This window comes from Pelmatolapia mariae, linkage group LG3_W (assembly GCF_036321145.2).
Source record: "Pelmatolapia mariae isolate MD_Pm_ZW linkage group LG3_W, Pm_UMD_F_2, whole genome shotgun sequence".
Classification (NCBI taxonomy): domain Eukaryota; kingdom Metazoa; phylum Chordata; class Actinopteri; order Cichliformes; family Cichlidae; genus Pelmatolapia; species Pelmatolapia mariae.
In genome coordinates this window covers 32600168-32627774 of record NC_086229.1, presented here as the reverse complement: position 1 = coordinate 32627774, position 27607 = coordinate 32600168, and positions in this window count along the sequence as shown.

Here is a 27607-nt window from a genome sequence, read left to right as displayed (position 1 = left end):
TAGATAAATGAAATATATAAAAAAAAAATGATTATTGCAATTACATTTAAAATAATAAAATTAGCACAAATAGCAAAAACAATAATAAAATAGTATAAAAAATGATGATGAGAATTACATTTAAAACAATAAAATCAGCACATTAGATTGCTGATGGATCAAGATCATACATCAGAGCTGCGTTACTGCGTTACTAAAACCGTGATTTTTTGCGAGAATGTCTCATGACAGTGACGTAAGCAAGTGTGACGTTCGTGACAACAGCTGTCTGCAGATCAACAATGGATAATATATCGAGTGCGGGAGAGAGTATGAGCGTGCAGCGTTTAAAGCGTGGAAGTACTGACCTTACTTTGAGTTTGATTCCATAAAAAGTGACAAAAACATTAGTGTCCACTGTTCACTGCGTGGGAAGAAAACTTCTTTTTACAGCGAAAAAAACCCCTAAACTTCCAAGCAAGCACCGAGTGTGTGTGTGTGTGTGTGTGTGTTTGTTTTATAAGCAGATTTTCTACGGCTAGTTAAGCGACTCCCCAACCTTGTTGCATTGTTTCTAGACTTTAAGACCGTTTATCTCAAGAAATGGTGAATAAGGATGTGGAGAGAGGCCAAACTTTATCCCTTTCATTAAATATTTGCATCCCCAAAAAACTTTCACCTAAGAACAGCGCCGTCAGTTCGCATACATTTTGAGTTAAAATTTAAAATAATTAATGACTTTCCCAGACATTCTTTAAAACACAGATGTGCAACGCATTATTTAATTAGTGTTTGTCAGCCGATGCGTTTTAGTTTTCAGTATGAATATATACAAACAGAAGTTACTTTTGCAATAGTGTTTTTACACACTCTAACCGAAATGGTAGATTTTGTGTGTTTTTAACAACTGCACTTTGGGGAGGAGGATAGTTAAGGTGAATTTGAGGTCTGTGCTTTGGGGTGGGGGAAGAGGCATAAAGGTTTATAAAAGCCAGCAAACTCTATCCTTGAGCCTGATACCCGCACGTTACTTTGTGTATTCGACCGTTTAAATTTTAAATTTTTAGAGAAAATACGCATTGAATTTTGATGCCATTTTTAAAACATAGATGTGCAATACATTATTTTAATGTTACTTATCAAACGCTGTGTGAGTTTTGGTTTTCACTGTGAATGAGTTACTTTGGTAAATGCAGGATCACATTTTTTTAATGGTGCTTTTTAGACACTGATCTGAAAGATAAATGCTTTTGGTAGAAGCAGCTTTGCTGGATTTGTTTTTTAACTTGGTGAAACATAGTGCGAAACTCGTAATTTAGTATTTTACAGGTTTTAACTGCGTGGTCTTTCTGGAAAGTGTAGGTCCACTTGTGAAATGAGAGCATGCACCGTGCTCTTCAGAATTGTCAGCTTTGCTCGTTTCATGGGTCCTCTGTTGATAAAACTGATTTTTAATGGATCTTAATGTTTAGAGACAATAGCGAAGGTACTGACCTGTGTGTCTCTTTAAACTCTAGATGTTAAATTTTAAGGCTACATATTATTTATCTCGCACTAAGTCTGCTTGGCATATGCTATGCATAAAGGCTCTTTCCAAAAAGGCGTAGAAGCGACTTTAGCGTGATTAATTTATTACAATGTCAGTTTCTGGGAAGTTTTCAGTTTTCCCTCCTGTGTCTATGGCTGGTGCAAGTTTTTTTTGTTTATTTGTGAAACTGAGTGTGGTTGTGGACAATACCGACTGTGCTGTTTGAATTGAGTTTCGTGTTGGATCGCTTTCTTTAATTGTTAATTCTCTGCGAGCAGTGAAGAACCAAACTAGTACTTCAAAGTTTAGAATCCGTTTTGCCCCAGTGGCCAGTGCGAAGTTGTGCTGCAGATCCCAGCATGAAAGCTGAGGGTCCAGCCAGTCGGCAGAAAGGCCAGTTGATGCCTCGACGTGCGTTGGAACTGGTTTTGCCCGCACAGGGCGTTTCTGACATGCTGACGTTGCTTATGCATAAGAGAAAAGCAACAATACAGCGGGCTTCTCTGCTCCAGGACATCCTTTCACACGGTATGTATGTATGCCTGTCTGTCAGAGCTAATTATTCAAACCCTGTTTAAAAGGCGACTCATTTGTTGACCAAAACATTTCCTGTAAATTTGCAAAGTTGCTGATTTAAAAATATATATTTTCGATTTTTAGCTGGATGTCACACTCTAGACTCTTGAGCATATTTATATAGCAAAATTCACAGTGGTATAAACATGTTAAATAAAAGATGCCCAAGTGTGCACCAATGCACTCTAATGCATGCCTTTAAACTGTATGCTGATAAGTCTGTATCCATAATTTGTGGATCTGCTGATTTGTTTTTAATGTGGCACTTTTTTTTTCACGAACTGCAGATGATGAAATCCTCTTTATTTGAGAAAGTGTCCCTAAGGTATTGTTGTTCATACTTACTGAGTTCCCTAACCACTTCTTTACTATGTCAGCAAACCTTCTGAACAGGAAAGGTATCGTAGATTTAAAGACACATCTTCATTGAAGCAAAGGCAAAAAATTGGAATGAATTTTATGTTCATATTAAAGAGTGAAAATCCAAAAGCTGCTGCAATCTTTTGTATTAATGATCTCTCTCTCTCTCTCTCTCTGCGTGTGCGTGTGTGAGTCAGTGAGTGTAATGCTGTGTGTGTGTGTGTGTGTGTGTGTGTGTGTGTGTGTGTGTGTGTGTGTGTGTGAGTGAGTGTGTGTGAGTGAGTGGGTGTGTATAATGCTGTGTGTGTGTGTGTACAGGAGAAAGGTGATGGCAGGAGGTTTTTTTTAATTCATTCTGAATTAACTTTTTTTGTTTTACAACAAGTGTATTTCATACATTGGAACAAATGTAATCTTTTCTATACTTTATAACTATGAAACTCTAAAGATTTTAAGTTCATGCACATTGTGAAACAAGAATCTAAATCTTTCTGTCACAATGATTTCTATAAACGCATGTTGTTTATGGGGATAATGTGAAAAATCTTTTGCGGGCTCTAATAATGATCAGTGGTGATTGAAGAGGAAGCTTGAACCCTGGCTCTGGAGATTTTCATGACAAGTGACAGTGCAGACATTTGTTAATGAGAGAATATGTTTTATCATCATAACGACTGCGAATTTAAGCGTCGTTAAAGTGTCACTTCAGCAATGCTGCCAGGAGAAAGAAGTGTTGAGTCATGTTATTTAATAGAAGACTTAAAACACTAAACTCTAATTTCTGGGGTTTTATTTTAAGTTTACAGAATATAACATCTGGTATGACAATGAGTTTTACTTCTCACTGTCTGTTTTATGTGTATCCATTTATCACGTATGCTACTTTGCTCTGTGGACTAAAATGTTTCGTTGTATTCATGAAATAAACCAGAATTTCAATGTCCGAATCTTTTACTGTTTTTCTGCTTTTGTTCACTCCAAGTTTGACAAAAGCCACAGCTCACTAACAATGTGGAGCAGTCTCAGTGTATTTAGCTGCTTTTTCCCTAAACACAATCAGTTGACTGAGAGAAATGCCAGTAGTCCTCACTTTGGTCGTTGGGAATGTTGAAGGAGATTTGTTTCATAGACACCTTATACTAGTGTTTCCTAAACTTAATCCAACACTACTGTGTTCTATTTAAATCCAGATTCCTTTTATAGTTTGCAGTGAAATTTGTTAAACCGTTGCTTGATGGGAGAGCAGTACAAGTCACTCTTTCCTAACACGTTGTAGATAAGTTTATTGCTGGACAACACAGCTAGCAGTCTCACACACTCTTTAGGTTTTTGAAGTTTTGTGTGTAATGGTTTAGTCTCTCACACCTTACCCTTTTCTCCCAGTATCACAACAGTATGACTCCCAAAGTACGGCTCAGTAAACAAACAAGGACTCTGAAGTCAGAACAGAAAGATACAGCTGGAAGATGAATGATTGTGTTTTTATGATGCGTAGTAAACTACCCCCTCTTCTTTTTCTCTGTGTTGTTGTTCTTGTGTGTATGTGTGTGTATGCTTTAGAAGTCAAAGTATACATTAGCAACACTTACAAAAAACATTTTGAATTTCATTTAGAACTGAGATTCTACATTGTAAGCAGAAATCTTATGCTCAGCCATAAGCGTGTTTCCCCACTTTCACAATGCTAAGGTGTCAAATCCACAACCCCCAACAGATGGTTTGTCACACACTGGGTTCAAACACTCAAAAAGCAACACAACAGCAGGTTCAAGAAGGACAAGGCCCCCTTTATTTGCACAGCCTCACACACTATAGATTTTTAAAGTTGTGGTGTACAATGGTATAGCCGCAGATGTGACTTCTACTTTTGATAAAGATCACTCCACATGCATATTTCTTAAGAAATGTCCTGTAAGTGACACTTCTTCTCACTTACAGGACACTTCTTCTCACTTACAGGACACTTCTTCTCACTTACAAATCCCTTGATGCCAGGGCACAGGAGGTAAGTGACGGAAGTGACGGACAAGGTAAGCGACTCATGTTGTAACTGACGTCAGACGCCGGAGATGTTGGCGGAAAATTAAAGCGAATGGTAGTTTAGATTTGAATAAATTCCTTTAAGCTTCAGTATAACCAAATACACTTAAAAATTGTCTTATAACTAACAATATTTATCTAAATCATCTCCAACACCCTGGAGAACAACGGGGAGAGTTTAGAGGCTCTCCAAGATTACATTGATCAGTGCTTCCAGGATCTCGTGATGAAGAAGGCCCAGTGTGCAGCTTCCCCGGCTAAATCTGACACGCCATCGTCGAAAAGACTTCGCCCGGCAGATTCCCCCGGCACAACATCGCCAGCCGGCAAAGATATTGCCGACATACTGGAGTCAATCGACCAACGACTGTCCAGTTTCGATGCAAGGCTGTCCTTGGTGGAGATTCTTCACCGCGAATTTAAATCCTTGCGAGAGTCCCTGGAGTTCAGCCAGCAGCAGGTGGAAACGCTCGCTGCTGAAAATGCCACGCTAAGGGAGTCGGTGAAATGTCTCACAGACAATGTTACCCAGCTCAATAGAGAAAATAAAAAAATAAAAGAAACAGTTATTGATCTACAAGCTCGTAGCATGCGTGATAATCTGGTATTTTCTGGTATTCCAGAAGCCGCTGGAGAGGACGCGGAGACCACGGTAAAAAGCTTCATCAAAACCCACCTGAAGCTGCCGGAGGACACGGTGAAGAACATCGTCTTCGATAGGGTGCATCGCCTCGGCCCCATTCGAGCTGCGGCCGGGAGACCACGTCCTATCGTGGCTAAATTCGGCCACTTCAAACAAAAGGAACAGGTGAAAAGCCGCGGAAGGGAATTAAAAGGAACGGACTTCAGCGTGAACGACTAGTTCCCCAAAGAGATCCTGGAACGACGCAGGGTCCTCTTCCCAATCCGACGCAGCTTTATCCAGAAGGGCTCCCGCGCTGTCATCGCTGTGGACCGGCTGTACGTGGACGGACAACTCCACCGTGACCCCGACATCACTCCGTGGCTGTATTAACTTCACACCAGATAAGAATCCGCTATACCCTTTCCCCACCCACTCACACTAACTTGCATTAACATCTGTTTAACTTACTAGCATCAAATCACATCTTAGGTGTGATATCATAGCAGAATTAACACCGTCACTCTCCGTCAATGGTTTGATTGGAATGTTTCCGGGGTTTTTTTTTTGTTGTTGTTGTTGTTTTTTTTTTTCTTCTCGTTTTTTCTTCTCTCCTTTTCCCCCTCTTGTTTTTATGCTGCTCACCCTTGTCCTTGGTTTCTTTCTTTCTTCTTTCTTTCTTTCACTGCTTCGATCACCTGCTTCCACACTTCTCCACAAACAACATCCTTTATTTGGACACATATGCACTGCACGATCACGCACAGCCATGCGCTCAACGGCAGCACATTTACATCAGTCAGACAGCGCACATAGTCGTATAGGATACACACACTTAAACCAAGCGTACTCATATTAGTAAATATGCACACACATAGTCAGACTCAGGGAGCATCTCACCACACATTTTTTTCTCTCTCCCCCTCTTTTTATTTACGAACAAGTGATGTATTCTCTCCACCTGTCTAAGCGACACACACAGCGCACACCCCTAGTTATACACAGACATCTATCGGTGCACTAAGATTCGTTACATGGAATGTAAATGGAGCTGGCTCCAGAGAAAAGAGGTTAAAAATATTTAACCAACTCAAAAAACTACAGGCAGATGTTGTCCTTTTACAAGAGACCCACAGACCTCTTAGAGGTTCGAATGAACTTAAAACACCTGAGTTTCCTAATGTGTTCTCAGCTAGTTATAATTCTAGACAAAGGGGAGTAGCAATTTTAATACATAAAAATATTAATTTCACAGTACTCGATACAGTTATAGATCCAGAGGGCAGATTCTTAATCATTAAACTATCTATACGTGATAAAAAGCTATGTATTGTAAGTGTATATGGTCCAAATGTTGATGATCCCTCATTCTTTCACGGTTTTTTCAGTGCACTCTCTGAACACTTAGATGGCACACTTGTTCTTGGAGGCGACCTCAACCTTGGACTAAATGAAGAAATGGATAGGCTCAATACAGCAGGAACTCAGCGTAATTGGCAGTCCACAAATATAATCAAACAGTATATGAGCGACTTTGGTCTTTGCAATGCATGGCGCTGCCTTCACCCCACCAGTAAGGAATATACTTTTTTCTCACATGTCCATCACTCCTACTCTCGTCTGGATTATTTTTTGGTCAGCAGCTCACTGCTGAGTGACATTTCAGACACTGAGATTCACCCTATAGCTGTCAGCGATCATGCTCCTGTATCTTTAACACTAATGCACAAGAATAATACTACGCCAAGTAAAAACTGGAGATTTAATACATCACTGCTTAAAGATGAAGACTTTATTAAATATTTTTAAAAAGAGTGGACTTCATATTTAGACTTTAATGACACTCCCGGAACATCAGCTTCTGTTCTATGGGAAGCAGGGAAAGCTGTGATGAGAGGTAAAATAATTTCTTTCTCGTCACATAAAAAGAAAAAAGAAAACAAAAATATTCAGGAATTAGAAAAAACCATCAAATCACTAGAAGAAGCCTATGCGTCCGACCAAGATCAGGAAACATTGAACAAAATACGCAAAACAAAACTAGAATTAAATGAGATAATTGATAAAAAAACAAAATTCTTAGTACAAAGACTACGCTTACAAAATTATGAACATAGTAATAAATCCGGTCAATTTCTAGCAAACCAGCTAAAAATAAATAAAGAAAAAACAACTATATGTGCTGTTCAAGATTCATCTGGGAACACAGTATATGACCCGAAACAAATAAACAACATTTTCAGGGATTTCTATAAAACGTTGTATTCACCACAAATAAACCCATCTAAAAAGGAAATTGATCAGTTTTTAGACAACATAACTCTCCCAAAATTATTAGACTCTCAAGCAATGGCATTGGATTCGCCACTGACACCAGGTGAACTCCAGGAAGCCCTGATAAGCATGCCCAATAATAAGGCTCCAGGTCCAGACGGCTTTCCTGCAGAATTCTACAAAGAATTCTGGACGATTTTAGCCCCAATTTTTTACAGAACGTTGTTGGAAATCAAAGAAAATGGCAGACTTCCATCAAATATGAATTCTGCAAACATTAATCTCCTGCTAAAACCAGGCAAAGACCCTGTATATCCCTCAAGCTATCGTCCAATATCCCTTATAAATGTAGACCTTAAAATAATCTGCAAAGCTCTCTCGAAGAGACTAGAGAAAATAACCCCCCTCTTAATTAATCCTGACCAAACTGGTTTCATAAAAGGTAGGCACTCATCAACTAATACACGTAGATTACTTAATTTGATAGACTACTCATACAGTAAAAACCTTGAAACTACAATATTTTCTTTAGATGCAGAAAAAGCGTTTGACAGAGTTAACTGGAAATTTCTATTTGCAACTTTACACAAATTTGGTTTTGGATCTTCTTTCATCAACTGGTTAAAAATATTATATAATTCCCCAACAGCTTGTGTCAGAACAAATGACCAAACATCGTCCAGCTTCTGTCTCCTGAGGGGCACCAGGCAGGGATGCCCACTCTCCCCTTCACTGTTTGCAATTTTTATTGAACCACTAGCGGCAGCAATTAGACAGAATTCAGTAATTAAGGGCATAAAATGCAAGAACGTGGAACATAAAATCAGCCTTTATGCGGATGATGTGCTACTCTTTCTCCAAAATTCACAAACCAATATCTCTGGGGTGATTGAATTGATAGACTCTTTTGCAAGAATATCAGATTACTCAATTAACTGGTCAAAATCTACAGTCCTTCCGATTAACTGCTCCTTCCATAATTCCTCTTCTACTCCACTGCAATCGGGAAATATAAAATATCTAGGTATTAATGTTTCTCCCAAGCTTGCAGATCTAACTAAATTAAACTATATCCCACTTTTAAAGAAAGTAGAAGGCGATCTGGCTAGGTGGAAATGTCTACCCATATCACTCATGGGAAGGGTTGCCGCTATAAAAATGATGGTCTTACCAAAAATAAATTATTTATTCTCAATGATCCCAACTAAACCGCCACAAGATTGGTTCAGATCTCTAGATTCATATATGTCCAAATTCCTTTGGAAAAATAAGCCCCCACGTATAAGCTTAAAAACACTACAAAAGACAAAGGATAAAGGAGGATTAGAACTACCTAACTTTCAGCACTACTTCTTAGCCAACAGGCTCCAATTTATCTCAGGATGGCTAAAACATACCCTCTTAGATGAACCTTGGCTAGATGTAGAACAAGCACTTTGCAATAATCTAGAGATTTCAGATCTACCATTTATCAGCTCAAACATTCAACGACATGAATGCTTCAAAAGTGTCAACATTAGCTCCTCTCTGACAGCATGGTGGGAGTTTCTGAAGTTGACAGAGTCTTCATTAATCCCATGCAAACGTACACCTATCTGGAACAACCCTGACATATTACAAAACAATAATATGATAAACTTTTCAGATTGGAGTGGTAAAGGAATCAAATATTTAGAACATATACTAGAAGGAACAGAATTTATTTCATTTGACAGACTAGCTACACAATATGGGATCAACAAGAAAAGATTTTTAGAATATCAACAAATTAAATCCATAGTAAAAAAGAAATTTAAACCGGGTCAAGTTGAACTACAAACACCACCAAGTGTGGTTCAATTTCTTACTCTTAAAACCCCCAAATTACTATCCAAAATATACAGAATGCTTTCTAAAATAGATGAATCAATATCACTTCCTATTGCAAAATGGGAAGCGGATTTATCAGTTAACTTAGACCAAAACTTCTGGTCTCAGATTTGCTTAAAAACCTTTCATCTAATTAGAAATCCCAGTCTTCAATTAATTCAATACAAAATACTACATAGAGTGCACTATACAGGTCATCGGATGTTCAAGATGGGCTTTACGTCTACCAACAACTGCTCACACTGCCAAACCAATTCACCGGACAATTATATCCACGCTCTTTGGTTCTGTCCACCAGTTCAGAAGTTTTGGCGCGAGATATGTGAAGACTTATCGAAGTGTCTGAAATGTAACATCCCAACTTCTCCTTTAGTGTGTTTATTGGGCAGCTTAGATAATGTCACTTCAGAAAAGAATATAGCCCATATGGTTTTCACTGCCCTATGCATAGCCAAGAAAACAGTCCTCATGAACTGGAAAAATAAAAATAATCTTAATTCTAACCAGTATAGAAATTATCTATTAGATTACATTAGTCTTGATACAGCCTCTGCCACCACATCAGATCAATTGCTCTGGGCTCCTTTGATCAGCTCCATCACCTAGTGGGGGTGGGGGGGTCATAGTTTGGTCCCACCTTCACTGTTGTGATTGGTGTGGGGGTAGGGACAGGCTTAGGGCGTCGGGGGGTTCCCCAGGAGCATCTTCCTTGGGGGGCTCAACCCGGGGTAGCGGTCATGGCCAATTAGGGGCTCTGTTGGCTCTTAGGTGACGGTTTCCTCGTGGCTGCGTGCAGCAGGGCTAGGGGAGGGTCTGTGCTGACGGACGTGGGTTACTGACCTGGTAGCCTGGCTGCCCCTGGGTGGGTCCGGGACGGGCGTGAGGTTCTGGGGGCGCTCCGTCTCTGGGCTGGGGCCCTGGCCGGGCCTCGGGGGCTCGGGTCCTGGTTGGTGTGTTGCCGGGGTTGTGGGCGGGTGGGTGTACGGGGGCCCAGCCCTGGCGCAGGGCGCCGCCAGTGCATCGAGCCACCTGGGGGACTCTTCAGCTGGTGGGGGAGGTTGTCACATATTGCAGGAGCTTTCCTCTCTTCAGGAATTCTCTCTGCAGGAGGGGGAGATATAGGAGAGGTGGAGGAAGATCTCAGCCTGGGCGTCTATTGTCTTGTGTAGTCTGGAAGATGAGTGGATGATGGGGTGGGTGCAGTTTTCTCTGTAGTGGGGTCGGGTGGGCTGTCCCGGGCTCTGTGGGACCGGGCGGCACTGCTGCACTGGGCCCTGGTCCGGATGGGCCTGGGCCCCCTTTCACTGGCGGGTTGCAGAGTATGGGGGTGCCTACTGGGGTCAGCGGGGGAGCTGGCCCCAGGGAGGGGTCACTTGCCCCTCCCTTTCTTCCCTCCCCATCTCCAGCTGCCTCCCTCTTCCCGCTCCACCACAATCACCCACACATGTAGGGCCTTGGGGTAGGGGTGTGTCACCAGGGTGCAGAGGAGGCATCCCCCCCCTCCCCCACGTAGACATTGAGGGCTTTCAGGAGGGGCTATGCGCTTACCTGCTGCTCTCTGGCAGGTAGCTCCATGCCCTCCTGGGTTTTAAATGCACCTTAGAACACACATGCATCAACACTACATATGAGCGGGTGGAGGGAGGTTTGGAGTCTTCTCACACCCCCAGTCTCTGCGGCCTGCTGGAGCGGGGGGGCTAGGAGGAGGAGTTGGCCGTCCGACTGGGGTCTGGAATGTGGGGCCTCCCTGCTGCTGCGGAGTCGGGGCAGTCTGCTTCTCCCCACTGCAGGGAAAAGGGTAACACCACCTGGGTCTGGGTGCAGTTTCCCCCTCCAGGGGCAAGGGTACCTAGACTCGGTTCTTAGAGTACGCTTGGGGAGTGTGATTGTGTGTACAGTGTCTCTTTATGTCTGTCTCCACGTTGGTTGAGTGTGGAGTAATTGCCTATGAGAGCATGAGGGTGGGAATGGATGTCTGTATCTGTGTGTGCCTGTATGTCTGTGTCTATATGTCAGGTTGGGTATCAGACGCCACCTCTCTGGGGACATCTCAGGCCCTCCAAGGTTTGGAGGTCTATCTCCCCCCACCACTTCCCCTGCCGGTGGCAGACGCCCTCAGACATCCGTGCGTTGGTGGTTCTTTGTGTCCGGGGATGGGCGTTCAGGTACACACCGGCTCACTCCTTGGTGGCTGCTTATCGGGGCCTGGAACCTGGGGCTCGCTCGGGCCACTTCGGGGGTGGGGTGCCCTCGGCCTCTCGGCCTGGGGCTCGGTCACTCAGGCACAGCTGGCTGCCGGCGGAGCTCACGGGCACGTCACTGCAACCCCCCCGGCTTCTGCTCCGCAGCTGCTGAGTGACCCCTCATCTGGGACTCTCCTCAGCTCTTTCTGGGATAGTGGCGCGGCTGCCCCTCCGTTGGTCTTCCTTGGTCTCTTGTGTTCTGGGGGCCTCTGGATGTCTGGAGTCTTGATCTCCTCCATACCTGCTTCATGCCCTGGAGGACGGGGCTGTGGCCCCCCCACACCCTCTAGCAGATCATTACATGAAGGAACCTTTTAAATACAAGCGCGCTCATGCTCACAGGTGTACACACTGGTGCTCACACACACAAACTACACCCTTTTTGGCTCCTACCTCAAAGCACACTGTGCGCTGTCGATCTTACGTGCTGCACAATAATGTTTAATATTAAGTATTTAGTGTTATATTCCCATATATCATTGTGATGTTGTTTATTCTATTACTCTCATTTTCTTCTGCTTGTTTTCTTTTTTCTTTCTCAACAGGGGATCCAGGTGATCGATATATGTATTTTTTGATCGATATATGTATTTTTTGTCTGCTTATTTTGTTGGTTTTTGTTTTTTGCCCTTTATCCCCGTCCCTCTTCTCCGCTGTTTTTTTTTTTCCCCCTCTTTCTTTCTCCCTTTTCTTTTCCCCTGTCCCATATCTAGCAAGTAAAAATGAAATAAAATAAACAATAAAAGGTAAATCAAATGGACCATTACGGCAAGGCTGGGATGGTCCATTTGGTAAAGTAAATCCGTTGGGCATCTTTCTTCGCCTTTAGACAATAATTCTGATGGCAAAAGAACCAAACGGGACAGGTTAAAAAGAAAAAAAAGAAATGAAGCGTCTTTATTAAGCTCTTATTTATACATGTTGTCTGCTTCCCCCAACTTCCTTACTAGACCCCCACCATTTGTCTTACTGTATGAGTGTGAGACATGCTAAAATCCAGTGGCACCAAGGCATTATACAATAAAATAATGTGATTAATACATAAGTAAAAGAAATTCCTACACACAGCAGACGTCACATAAGGTCATAGAGTCTCCATCACTGATTAAACACCTCAGCTGTGAACACAATGAACAGGTTTGCATTTGTGGTTGGATTTATTAACACATTCAATAAGAGCAGCTTCCTGTTACAGCTGGGCTTCATGGTTTAATGGCTGTTCAAAATAAACATGTAACATCTCTGATAGAATGAGCTTGACTGTAAACAGTGGATTGGTTTTTGAGCTCAGAGGGCCAAAAGCTAACTGTTGATTTCTTGGCCTAGCCAAAAAAAGACAGGTCCTGACTGCACCATCTGTACTTTCTGCTTGCATGTTCTCCCCGTGTCTCTGTGGGTTCTCCCCGTGTCTCTGTGGGTTCCTCCCTGTGTCTCTGTGGGTTACTCCCTGTGTCTCTGTGGGTTCTCCCTATGTCTCTGTGGGTTCTCCCTGTGTCTCTGTGGGTTCCTCCCTCTGTCTCTGTGGGTTCTCCCTGTGTCTCTGTGGGTTCCTCCCTCTGTCTCTCTGGGTTCTCCCTGTGTCTCTCTGGGTTCTCCCTATGTCTCTGTGGGTTCTCCCTGTGTCTCTGTGGGTTCCTCCCTCTGTCTCTGTGGGTTCTCCCTGTGTCTCTGTGGGTTCTCCGTGTGTCTCTGTGGGTTCTCTGGAGGTCTGGAGGGGGCGGGACGGGGGGGTGCCTGTGCATTCATGAAGGTGGTGTGGACGTGGAGAAGACAGGACCCACTCAGGCTGACTGGGGATGTGGGCGGGGTTTATGGTGATGACAGGATGAAGTGAACATGACGCACAGAGACACAATCAAACAGGAAACACTCGGTCAGTGACCCAGGAACCCTGACATCATTCAGGGTTTCCACCTTAACTGTGGATGAAGGGCTCAGGAGTTTCACATCCTGAACATGTGACAGCCTGGTTTAAAGGGACCAAAAGTAACTGGACACCAAACCACAGCAACAGTCACCTCCAGGGAACCAGCTGGATCCATGTAACTGGGGACAGACCACAGCCCTGAACACTGGTTCATGATGCCTTTGTGGACTGTAGGTTATTTGGATAGTAATGAGATGTGCACAGCAGTCTGTCTCTAATGTTTAATGAAATGTTCTGAAGATGATGATAACTTGTGATTTTCTTTTAAATGAATCTTTAATTGTGTTGTAGGGACTCTGACTCTCATGATTTTCACATCAATGTGCTTTTCACAAAGATATTAACAATGAAAATGACGTGCAGCCCTGAACTACTCATGTCTTAATGCAGCGGTTCCCAACCCCTGGGTCACGGACCGGTCCGTGAGTCGTTTGGTACCGGGCCGTGAGAGTCGAGGCTCGGTGTGAAATTGATGGTTTTCGGGGTTTTTATCGTTAACTTTCTTTCCCTGGGTCTTTTCCCGTGTTATAGTCGTGTGTCTTATTTTGAAAGAAATGTTTACACGTTACCATAGCGACCAGAGCGCATTAAGGGTGCAGACAGGTGCATCCAACCAATATTTTATTTTCCCTTATTTCATTCGTGGACCTAACTGTATGAACTGGACTTGCTTTGGCTTTAATTCTGCTCCTCTTCATCATTTCTGTGTTGCATTTCCATCATTGTGCTGCTGGATTTACTGCAGGCTTTAACAAACACTCCTTTGTGGCGGTCCAGGCCCAGCTACGTGTTTGTAAGCTGCTGTGCTCTTCACAAATAAAGCCTGAAGCAGCTCAGACTGTTAGAACCAGCACTGAGCCCTGTTACATTTATACAGTGTTAGAGCAACGGCTGCAACCTACAGCCTTTAAACTAGCTGACAGTAAACACATCAGTCCAGATGTTACCACATTACTTTGTGATACTGAGAGTTCAAAGAGACAGGCTGATTAAAATCCCATTGCTTACATCATTGTCCTCTGCTCTGACTGGAGATCACACTGGTTTCACTTCTTTTAATCACAATCACAATACTTCTGATTATTAGGGGAAATTATTTTGGTTACAGTGCTGCAGTACAAACAGGAACAAAGACACACAACACACTAAGTAAGAAATAGCACAATATACACAATATATACATGCATATATATACATATAAGTCACTTATAAGTAATATGTGAGTGCTGGGGTCTATCACAGCAGACAGGTGTGTATTTATATCCAGGCTGACATGAACAGCCAGTAGTTCAGGGTTCAAACATACAGGAAAGTGTGTGACCTTCCACACTGACAGAAGATGCTAAACATGATTTTAAACTGTTGTTTGTTAAAGCCTCACAGATCTGAGAGCAGGGTTCAGTGGGTACATGAGCCTTTATACATGAAGGGTTTCTGTTTCCAGGAGAGGAAACATGTGATCCAGCTGTGTTTGATCACATGGATCTGCTCTGCATGGATCACCTGACTCTGTATTAAACATGTTGTTATTATTGTTCGTACAGTCTTAAATCACTACATCAGGTGGGTCACATGACACCTGCACATTCACAGCATCTTTCCTCTTTGGAGGGATGGAGGTTTTCTTTCCTCTTTAGAAAGCTGCTCTCTGTCCCCGGAGCTGTTGTCACAGTAACAGCAGGAACAGGAAGTCACATGCTTTCTGCTCTGTGATTGGCTGCTTCTTATCTGAGCTTCCTGCAGAGGGTGGAGGTCTGCTGATAACGCACACCAACAGAAGTGTGACTTTCACTTACTGTTGTTGTTCTTAAAGCTCTCAGGTGATGCTGCAGCGCCCCCTGGTGACACAAACTCCTCCCTCTGTCTCAGAGGTCAGCCTGCTGCTGAGTGTCTGCCTGTTCATGGACTTCCTGTCACAGACCCAGGTCTCAGCGTCAACGCTGGTTTCTGATTGGACGGTGTGGAAACCCCGCTTCCTCCAGCCGAGTGATGTGTGGATTCATCACTCTCTGTGTAAGTCTGTGTGTGGGTCAGCTGCAGGACTTGTTTGACCTTTGACCCTGGCAGACAGAGCTGGTTACTGCTGTGTGACTGCTGCTGTCGCTCCACTTTAAACTTCACTTAAAATAAGTCCTGGCATGGCCCCGCCCCCTCTGACCTGCTGCTCCTGCCAGTGTTTAACCACACCTCTTCTGCCTGACCTTTGACCTCTGACATATTGATTTGATCCTTATTTAATGATCTCTTTTATTTAGTGTTTTAATTCTGTGTATTTATATGTGATGGTGTTCCTGAGTTCAGCCTCAGCTGATATCCACAGACGCTCCTATTGGCTGGTTTTAAAAACACAACAAAGTCGCTCACACTCGAGGTCTTAATGAGGCTCGTTCCCAACAGCTGAATGTGACATTTTTCCATTTAAGTGACTCTTTTAAAAACATGTCTGCCTGAAATTCACATTTCATTTATTTTGGGGGATTTTAACAGAGAGATAAAACTTTATTAATGCCTCATGTTTATCCTCCAGGAAATCCAGTTTGTAGTAGCAGAACACAGAGAAAGTACAGAATTAGGATATCAAACAAAGGGGAATAAGAGAATATGAATATAAGCATAAATATATACATATATACACAGACCTTCAGTTTTCAGGAGACAGACACTATCTCTACTTTTAAAAGTAGACTTCAATCCTCCCTTAGTTATACTGTAATAAGTGCTTGCTCATAGGGGGTCATATGATTGTTGGGTTTTTCTCTGTATCTATTATTGTACGATCTACTGTACAATATAAAGAGCCTTGAGGCGACTGCTGTTGTGATTTGGCGCTGTGTAAATAAAACTGAATTGAATTAAGGAGCTCAGAAACAAAAGTGTCTGGACATTTTAAGTTTCTTGAAGACATTTCATCCAAGAAGCTTCTTCAGTTTTACACTGTGTGCACAATTATTATGCCAGAACGTTTTTTGAGGATTAATGTCATTATGGACCTGTATGGAGCTGTAATAACTGGATGAAGACCCTCTGCTGGTTTATAGGAGGCTCGAGGCAGAGGTGAGGTGCAGACCAACCAGCTTTTATTCAGCAACATTAACAGAAAGATCAGGAAAATAAAACTATACAGCGCAGTGATGCTGACTGAAGCCACAGCATTAAACTAAACAAACAGCTTATCTGATCATCTTTAACAACATCTAATAAATACTCTACAAATAATGACAACTATTTAATACTATATTAAATAGACACTCTCTCTACTTTTAAGATTAGGCTTCAAACTTTCCTTTTTGCTAAAGCATATAGTTAGGGCTGGATCAACTCTGTGGAGATGGACAGGTCTGTGATGCTTCAATGTTCAGCTATTTGAACTTGACAGATGAATGAATTAAATGGATCAATCACTCTTACTGGCAGAGGGGCCCTCAGCAGCAAAGGCCCTCCATCAGGACCTGGATGGTGTAAATCCACATGTTCTTTGTTTCTCAGTGTAAAAGGTTTAAATGCTGTGACGTTTTGTCGTTTTAGGATTTCAGTTTAAAAACTGTTTAAATGAGGTGACAGCTGCAGGTTGTTTTTGCTATTTTCTTCCTTTCAGTTTAATAATAATAATGGATTGCATTTAAACAGCGCTTTACAATTCCACTATTCATTCACACACTGGTGGAGGTAAGCTACAGTTGTAGCCACAGCTGCCCTGGGGCAGACTGATAGAAGCGAGGCTGCCATGTCGCACCATCGGCCCCTCTGGCCAACACCAGTAGGCGGTAGGTGAAGTGTCTTGCCCAAGGACACAACGACCGAGACTGTCCAAGCTGGGGCTTGAACCGGCCACCTTCTGATTACAAGACAAACTGCCAACTCTTGAGCCACGATCACCCTAGACAGACAGAGTAAGAAGTCTTGTTCCTGTTTTTCTCTGTGGTCTCAGAGTTAAAGAGATAAAAATGTGCAAACAATGAATTTATTAAAACTAAAGAAAAGCAGAAGTCCTGTGAAGGACAGTTTGACACCTCAGCTGTGAGTGAGCTGTTTTCACATTAAAAACAGGAGTAACCGTCATGATAAGATCAGCTCTGTGTTTGTGAGAACTCATCTTTCTTGGAGGTGTGATGTTTGTCTTTATTTGTTCCTGTTTCCATCACAGGTTATTGATGCTTACACTTTAAGGTCCACCCTAGGTCCACACGTCCACACTAGCCCGGATAGATTTGAAAACGGCATTTTCGTCTGAAAACGCTCCGCGTCCACACTAGCGTTTTCAGTCGTTTTCACAGAGTTGTGCGTCCATATTGAAACGGCTGAAAACGCTTACGTTCCAGTCCTGCGCATGCGTGAAACACAAGACGATTCGGCCTGCCTCATTTCTGTCTGCCGTTTATTTACTTTCCGGCTCTTTGAAACGTCACGGCAAAATGTTGATGAAAAGCACCGAGTTTTTTAAATGGACTAACAATGAGGTGGAGTTGTTGCTGCGAGTAACACAAAAGTACAAAGTTGCACAAGCGAGTGAGAATTAAAGAATTTGAAGAAAAGCTGTCTGGAGCATGTACAGACTCATATTAATCTTTAATAGGGCTGTCAGAATTGAGAGCAAACAAAACAATTGCTGTATAATGCCCTCCGCTATCTTAGTTTAATTGGTCACATGACTGCGTCACATGACTAAAATGCGTCATTGTTTTTGAAAAGGCTCCGGGTTCGCTGTCCACACTGGGACGTGAAAACTGCGTTTTCAAATGTATGTGTTTTGGAGCGCGTTTTTACAACGCTCTGATTTCCTTGACCAAAAACTCCATCTCAGTGTGGACGGAAGGCCAAAACGGAGAGAAAAAGATGCGTTTTCAAACAAAAATGTATCAGTGTGGATGTGGCCTCAGGCTAACCTCATCAGCATAGAATAAACCATAATAAATAAATAATCCTCTTATATCAGCCAGAGTTCACATTCCTGAGTGACTTCAATCCTGTTTCTGTGAGGATGACTCTGATTCTCTGTGTCAGTATCTGGGCTGTAATGAGTGTTTTATTGTTGCTCAAAGCAGTTAAAGCAGAAAGCATCACAGAAACTAGTCACTGAGACACTCAGACAGTTCCTGCTTCAACTCCAGCACTCTGAGATCCATCAGGTCAGAAGTGATGTTCAGCAGTGACATCATCCTGTACAGCAGGCTGGCTCATTTCCATGGAAACGACAGGTGTGTCACCTGTGGGCAGGGTTAAGACATCAGGATGGAGCACTGAAGTGATCAGAGAGAGTTTGTTCATAACTACCTGAGCAGGTGGAGAAGATCGACAGCAGCAGAGCAGTACAGACCACGTATGGACAGAAGACCACCAGGTAGGAGACGAGTCTGAGCACTGACATAGAGGGAGGAGGAGGGGAGGACTCTACTATAGATGTAATACCGAAGGCTAAGAAAGGAGGAGATGAGGTTGTGGGGGATGGGTGATGTGGTGATGTGGAGGAGGATTTGCAGGAGAGATGATGATGAAGACCTATACATTTTGCCAAGATGGCGCCAGTGTTCACGGCAAGCCGTCTCCTCCGCTAAGTCATATACGCGCACGATTAACTCCCAGTCAATCGCCCACATACACTGATGCTCCCCTCTCTGATGCTAACTGTATTGGGGTTTTATCAGCCGTTGAGCTTGCAAACCTCTTTTATACTACATGCGCTGACATTCTTAACTCTGTGGCACCTCTGAGGATTAAACGTGCCAAATCCTCACAACCCTGGCTAAATGATACTACTCGCGCCCTTAGGTGTGAATGTCGTCACGCTGAGAGAAAATGGAGGAAAGACAAACTCCACGTCTCTCTGGACATCCTTCATAATTGTTTATCTAAGTATCAAAAGTCTGTTAAAGCTGCCAAATCTGCCTTTTTGTCTAGCATTATTATGACTTATAGCCACAACCCCTGAACCCTTTTTAATACTTTTAACTCTGTGATAAACCCTTGCACTATCACTTATAGGGATGCCTCCCCTGCTCTTTGTGATAAATTCTTAAAGTATTTCTCTGAAAAAGTCTCAGCTCTAAGGGCTTCTCATCCGTCTCATTCATCATCAGTTTTAGACCCAGTTCCAGCCTCTGAATGCTTGACTGTCTTTCAGCAGTTTGAGCCAGTGTCTTATTCTGCTTTAAAAGACATAATTGATCATCTCAAAATCTCTGCTTCCCCGCACGATATTCTTCCTTCTCGTTTCTTTAAGGAAGCTTTACATGTTATTGGTCCTTGTATCTTACTTCTGCTGAATGCATCATTGTCATCAGGTTGTGTACCGTCTGTCTTTAAGCATGCTGTTGTGTAACCTATTATGAAAAAGAAAAATCTTGACCCTAATGCTCTCACTAACTACAGGCCGATCTCCAAACTCCCTTTTATTTCCAAAATATTGGAAAAGGTAGTTCTAAAACAACTTCAGGCCTTTTAGATGCAAATGGTATTAATGAAAAGTTTCAGTCTGGTTTGAAACCTCACCACAGCACAGAGACAGCCTTACTTAGAGTTTTTAATGATCTTCTTTTAACGGTTGACTCTGGCTATTCCGTGGTTTTAGTTTTACTTGACTTGACTGCTGCCTTTGACACGGTTAACCACAACATTCTTCTATCAAGATTGGAACATGTTGTTGGTCTCAAAGGTACGGTTTTATCCTGGTTTCAATCTTACCTCTCAGAGAAGTCCTTCTCTGTTGCTATGGGGCAACTCTCCTTCTGCCCCTATTTATTGTGGCGTGCCTCAAGGGTCCGTGCTCGGTCCTGCTCTTTTCTCTTTCTACATGTTGCCGTTGGGATTAATTTCTAAAAAATATAACATCTCCTTTCACTGTTATGCCGATGATATCCAGATTTATTCACCTTTGAAATCCGAAGTGTCTGCTTCTTTGCAACCTCTGTTCAACTGTCTGCATGAAGTTAAAATTTGGTTATCACATAATTTTCTGAGAGTGAATGAATAGTGGAACTGTAAAGCGCTTTGGGTGAGTAGAAAAGTGCTATATAAATGCAATCCATTATTATTATTATTGGCTGTTGTCTAGCTTGTTGTGTTGTTACCTATTGTTTGTTTTTTTGTTTTGTCTTAATTGTGTCATGCTTTTACTGACTGTGAAGCACTATGGTCAACTTTGTTGTTTTTAATATGTGCTATATAAATAAATTTTGATTTGATTTGATTTGATGAAGAAACACACACACACACACACACACACAGAGTAAGTGTATTTGTGTTCTTGTTGGAGTCTCACTGATTGTTTTCACTTCCATCAACTCACCTGCAGAAACAGTCGGTGCAGACAGCAGCAGCACACACACACCTGCAACAGAAGGACAGAGGTCAGTAAAGGTCAGGGGTCACTAAGACATTAAGTCTTCTCTTCATAGTTGATACTGAGGCTACGTCCACACGTACCCGGGTATTTTTGAAAACGCAGATTTTTCTATGCGTTTGCACCTTTCGTCCACATGTAAACGGCGTTTTCGGTCACTGAAAACGCAGATTTCTAAAAACGCCTGCCAGGGTGGATATTTTCGAAAACTCCGTTTTTGCATTTACGTGTGGACGAGAAAAACGGAGAAAACGCAGCGTCAAAGATGTGCGCCTTTTTTGACGTCACACTGTGCGCCACGTTATTGTTTCGGTGAAATGAATTTCTACAATACTGTTACTGTTAATTGTACTCTCTGCAGTGTTTAAATGCTTACATATACACACACAGTTACTGTCCCTCCACACATACCACTCGGTTGTGCTTCTATGCCCCATCTTTGTTTACTATTTCCTACCGAGGCTTCTAGACTTCTGATTGGCCAACATTTCTACACGGTTAGGAATATATCGCCACCTGTTGCTTTGGCATGTTTCTAGCAGCGTTTTCCTTCATTTCTGTGTCTACGTGTGGACGGGATTATTTTTTAAAACGAAAACGGAAAGTCTCCGTTTTCAAAAATACCCGTGTACGTGTGGACGTAGCCTCAGACTTGCTTACTATGACCACTAATCTTGTTAGAGAGTTATCTCTGGGATGCTGGGATGATAGCGCCCTCAGGACTTAAACTCCGGTCAGAGAGTGGGGCACAGAGAGTGATGTCCGGATATACTTTAATGGAAGTTAACAGCAGCTCAACAGTACAGCAGTAGGCATACTTAACAAGTGTGGGAGGGGCAGACAGGCGTGTGGTTCTGAATAACAAGAAACAAGGAGAAACAATTATGACATGTAAATATAACAATCATCACTTCCCAACATCTCGCCAATATAATGCACTGTAACACAAATAATCAGCCGAATGCTCTGACATAAGTCCCACAATTCCATTTAAACAGGCAGGAAACAAGAATATCTGCATAGCTCAGGCAACAGAAAAGATCTAATGCCCCAAAATTAGGAAATGTCAGCAATTACATGGTCTTCAGCGCCTTCTAGTGGCTAAATAACCCAACTGCGGTGCACAGATCCAACCCGCAACAAAGGCTACGGTGGTAAGTCACATGCCTCTACCAATCTCTATAAATCTCCTAGCATAAACCCCCTGTAATTAACGTCAAAGTACAACCCGTGCTATAAGTGGAAATGGACTCATAGAACTGGAGGGATTTTGACTCACATTTGCGCAGGAACGCACACGGCTGGAGATCGCTATTCCCCTGCACTCATGGAGAAAAAACATGCCTAGTGCTTTTCGGACTCGTGATATGGCAGGACCTTCGTAAAAGCATGTGACGTCATCACCGCAGCAAACAGTAAGAACAAAGTGGAACTTATCGGCAGACATTACCATTGCACTTATAGCGATGCGACTGAAATATAAGGAGACTTTCGGACAATTCTGTTGTTAAGTGATGACGTGATGAACCCTGCTTCTGGGTCCAAACCACTGTGTAGTTTACTACAGAGTAGCACTCTTATTGTAGGGTCTACCTTACAATGTAAAGCATCATGAGGCAACTGTTGTTGTGATTTGGTGCTATATAAATAAAATTGAATTGAACTGAATGTGTTGCTGTGGCAGGCAGAGGTATGACCCACCTGCAGGACTCAAACACTAAAGGGGTAACAGTGTATGTGTTACAAAAATAAAGCTGCCTCTATCAAAGTATTGGGAAACAAAAACCTAACATGGGAAACTAGGAACTAAGGCTGTATCTCAATATGCTTACACATCATCAGTCGGAGACCAAGTACTGTTCCAATTCAGTACACATCAAGCCAAGTACGCTCAAAATTCCCGGATGTGTTCTGGCTCCTCCTGTTTTATCGAGCATGCATCAGTGGTGATTTGTGTGGACTTGGTGCAGCCAAATATCCCAGAATGCATTTCTTCCAAAACTCAAACACAGCAATGGCCGAAGAGCGCGGCTAAAAACTTTTCAATATTACTCTTTCTGGGTCACAAAATAGACTTTTAACATATTTTTCAGGTGAGAATGTAGCTGTGTAAACTTCAAATATCTGCTCGATTTATCAAGATATCATATATTTCCAAAAGTGTTCCGACGTTTTCGGGGGCGTCTGTTACCCACCAGCTCCATAGCAGACCGGGAGGTCGAGGCTCTCTAGAGTCGGCAAGAACAGTAGACTCCCGGCACATCATTTTCAACCCTCCCGCGGTCTTTCACTACTCAGGTTAAACATGATATATAAGTCACTTAGATAACTTGTATTTCATATAAGACTTGGATAACCTATATACCGTGCTACCGTGCTGCCCCATGACAGCACTGTTGCCACACAGCAAGAAGGTCCTGAGTTTGCATGTTCTCCCTGTGTCTGTGTGGGTTCTCCCCGGGTACTCCGGCTTCCTCCCACAGTCCAAAGACATGCACTTAGTGGGGATAGGTTAATTGATTAGTCTAAATCAAATCTAAATGTGAGTGTGAATGGTTGTCTGTCTCTATGTGTTTGCCCTGTGACAGACTGGTGACCTGTCCAGGGTGTACCCCGCCTCTCGCTCTATGACAGCTGGGATAGGCTCCAGCACCCCCGCGCCCCTGAAAAGGATAAGAAGTGGAAGCGAATGGATAGATGGATGGATGGATGTTTATGTTTGGTTTATTTCAGTGTTTGATTTGTTCCTGAGTAAATCGGTTTGGCTCAGATTAAAGTTCAGCTTCATAACTGGACCGTTTTATGTTTAAGTCTTACTTGGAGAGCTGTCAGTATATCTGAACCTGAATATTTCACCTAATGTAAAATATGCTGTTCTTATTTAAACAGCCGACTCTGAATTAAATCTAACAGTAAACATATTTAATTCAGGAGGAAACAAAAACAGCATGTTGATACTTGGAGATCCTGAAGGCTGCAATGATCTGATTGTTTTAGACAGAACCACAGCACTGAAACCGCTCTGACCAAAGTGTTTAATGACATATGTCTGAATACAGACAGTGGAAAAATTTCAGTCTTAGTTTTACTGGATTTCAGTGCAGCATTTGATACAGTTGACCACAACATATTACTCAAACGACTGGAGAACTGGGCAGGTCTCTCAGGAACTGTACTAAACTGGTTCAAAACATACTTAGAAAACAGGAAATACTTTGTATCAATAGGTAACTTCACATCTGAGCAGACAAGTATCACATGTGGAGTTCCCCAAGGTTCCATCTTGGGACCCCTTCTGTTTAACATTTACATGCTCCCACTGGCACAGATTATAAAGAACAACAAAATAAACTATCACAGCTATGCAGATGACACACAAATATATATCACAATGTCACCAGGAGACCGAGGCCCTGTACAGGCTCTTGGTAAATGCATTGAGGAAATTAATGGCTGGTTGTGCCACAATTTTCTCCAGCTAAACAAAAACAAAACTGAAGTAATAGTCATTTGGTGCCAAAGAAAAATGATTACAGGTCACCAGAGAACTTCAATCTATACACCTAAAAACCACAAACCAGGCGAGAAATTTGGGTGTAGTGATGGATGCAGACCTAAACTTAGAAAAACACATTAAGACAATAACAAAATCAGCTTACTATCACCTCATGAATATATCAAGGATAAAAGATCTGATGTCTCAACAGGACCTGGAAAAACTAGTCCATGCATTCATCTTTAGTAGGCTCGATTACTGTAACAGCATCTTTACAGGTGTACCTAAAAAATCAATCAGACAACTACAGCTCATTCAGAACTCTGCTGCTCGAGTCCTCACTAAGACCAAAAAAGTGGACCACATCAGTCCAGCTCTGAGGTCTTTACACTGGCTACGTCAGAGGATAGACTTTAAAGTTCTGATGCTGGTCTATAAAGCTCTGAATGGTTTAGGACCAAAATACATCAGTGACCTCCTGACCTGAACCTTCCAGCTCCCTCAGGTCATCTGGATCCGGTTTTTTATCAGTTCCCAGAGTCAGAACCAGACACGCAGAAGCTGCATTCAGCTTTTATGCTCCTTATATCTGGAACAAACTCCCAGAAAGCCTCAGATCAGCTGAAACACTCAGTTTATTTAAATGCAGGTTGAAGACTCACCTGTTCTCAGCTGCATTTGAATAAAACACCAAATCCACACTTTTAAGCTTAAATTTCAAAACTTACATTTTAACTACTGATTTTATCTACTGCTCTGATTTTATCTACTGTTTTTTTAATCAATTTTAAATCATGCTTTTTATTTGTTTTTGTTTTTTAATGTCTCTTTAAAGCACTTTGAATCACCTTGTTGTTGAATTGTGCTATATAAATAAACTTGCCTTGCCTTGCCTTGCCTATATTTGAAATATTAGTTCAGTTCTCTTCCAAACCCCAGCAGCTGTCTGTGGCAGGTTTGAGTCTTTACTAAAATAAAATAAAAGGGTTCTAACATCTCACCTGTTTGTTTCTATTGAGGCACACATGTACACTATTTTTATTAATAGAGATGAAGCTTATGTTCCTGTCATGTACTGATTCTGCTTAACTGTATGAAGCTTATTAGACATGAAACAGATGATAAGCATATGTAAAAGCGAATTTTGTGAAAGTGCTTAAGATACTATTTTAAAATGATCTTTTTTGCTTAAAATAACTACTACCACTACATCATGTGTAACTTTTTCATGTCATGTGTAATTTCCATTGCAAATATTAATCACAGTTAAATTAAGAGGGGACGGCAGTAAAAACTCCAGAGCTGTGATGTCATCAAGTACACTACCATTCCAACTGTACAGGGTGGGCCATTTATATGGATACACCGTAATAACATGGGAATGGTTGGTGATATTAAAGTCCTGTTTGTGGCACATTAGTATATGTGAGGGGGCAAACTCCTCAAGATGGGTGGTGACAATGGTGGCCATTTAGAAGTCGGCCATCTTGGATACAACCTTTGTTTTTTCAATAGGAAGAGGGCCATGTGACACATCAAACTTATTGGTAATGTCACAAGAAAAACGATGGTGTGCTTGGTTTCAACATAACTTTATTCTTTCATGAGTTATTTACAAGTTTCTGACCAATTATAAAATGTGTTCAATGTGCTGCCCATTATGTCCCTTTTCTGACTCTTGGTGGCGCTGTCACTTGCTGTTCGCTCGATTCGCACCCTTCATTCACCCGTAGCTAGCCAGGCCCCTGCAGCTGGTGCAGCCGAAGATAGCGCAGGCCCCGCTAGCTGTTCCCCGGCAGACCCCAAGCAGCTGGGGAAAGAGGGCGGCTGGGTGACGGTGAGGAGGAAGCATAGTCTTAAACAGAAGCCCCAGGTACACCACCAACCTGTTCATGTGTCTAACCGTTTTTCCTCACTCGGCGACACACCCACCGGGGGTCAAACTCTGGTAATTGGTGATTTTGTTCTCAGACATGTGAAGCTAGAGACACCTGCAACCATAGTCAATTGTCTTCCAGGGGCCAGAGCAGGCGACATTGAAGGAAATTTAAAACTGCTGGCTAAGGGTAAACGTAAATTCAGTAAAATCATAATTCACGTCGGCAGTAATGACACCCGATTACGCCAATCGGAGGTCACTAAAATCAATATTGAATCGGTGTGTAACTTTGCCAAAACAATGTGGGACTCTGTAGTTTTCTCTGGTGCCCTCCCCAATCAGACCAGGAGTGACATGTTTAGCCGCATGTTCTCCTTAAATTGCTGGCTGTCTGAGTGGTGTCCCAGAAACGATGTGGGCTTCATAGACAATTGGCAAACCTTCTGGAGGAAACCTGGTCTTGTTAGGAGAGACGGCATCCATCCCACTTTGGATGGAGCAGCTCTCATTTCTAGAAATATGGACAAATTTATTAAACCCCCCAAAATATGACTATCCAGAGTTGGGACCAGGAAGCAGAGTTGCAGTCTTACACGCCTCTCTGCAGCTTCTCTCCTCCTGCTACCCCCCCAAAACCCCATCTCCATTGAGACTGTGTCAGCTCCCAAACGGACAAAAAACAAACTAAAAACCAGCAACAAACAACTTAAACATAAAAAATCACAAAGAAAGAACAATACAGTATCCACATCTGAACCAAAGAGTAAAACAGTGAAATGTGGATTATTAAATATTAGGTCTCTCTCCTCCAAGTCTCTGTTAGTACATGACTTAATAATTGATCAACAAATCGATTTACTCTGCCTTACAGAAACCTGGTTGCAGCCGGATGATTATGTTAGTTTAAATGAATCAACACCCCCGAGTCATTCTAACTACCAGAAACCTCGAAGCACAGGCCGAGGGGGCGGTGTGGTAGCAATTTTTCACACCAGCCTATTAATTAACGAAAGACCAAGACAGACTTTTAATTCATTTGAAAGCCTGATGCTTAGCCTTGTCCACCCCAGCTGTAAAACTCAGAAACCAGTCTTACTTGTTATCATCTATCGTCCACCTGGGCATTACACAGAGTTTCTGTCTGATTTCTCAGACTTTTTATCTGATTTAGTGCTCAGCTCAGATAAAATAATTATCGGGGGTGATTTTAACATCCATGTAGATGCTAAAAATGACAGCCTCAACATGGCATTTAATCTGTTATTAGACTCAATTGGCTTCTCTCAAAATGTAAAAGAATATAATCCACCCACTGTTATCATCTTCAATGCCCTGTACCAACACAGAGCAGAGCAGTTATCTGAACGCTACCCCAACAGAGGTCGATTATCTTGTTAATAATTTTACCTCCTCACTACGTACGACTCTGGATACTGTAGCTCCTCTGAAAACTAAGGCCTCAAATCAGAAGTACCTGA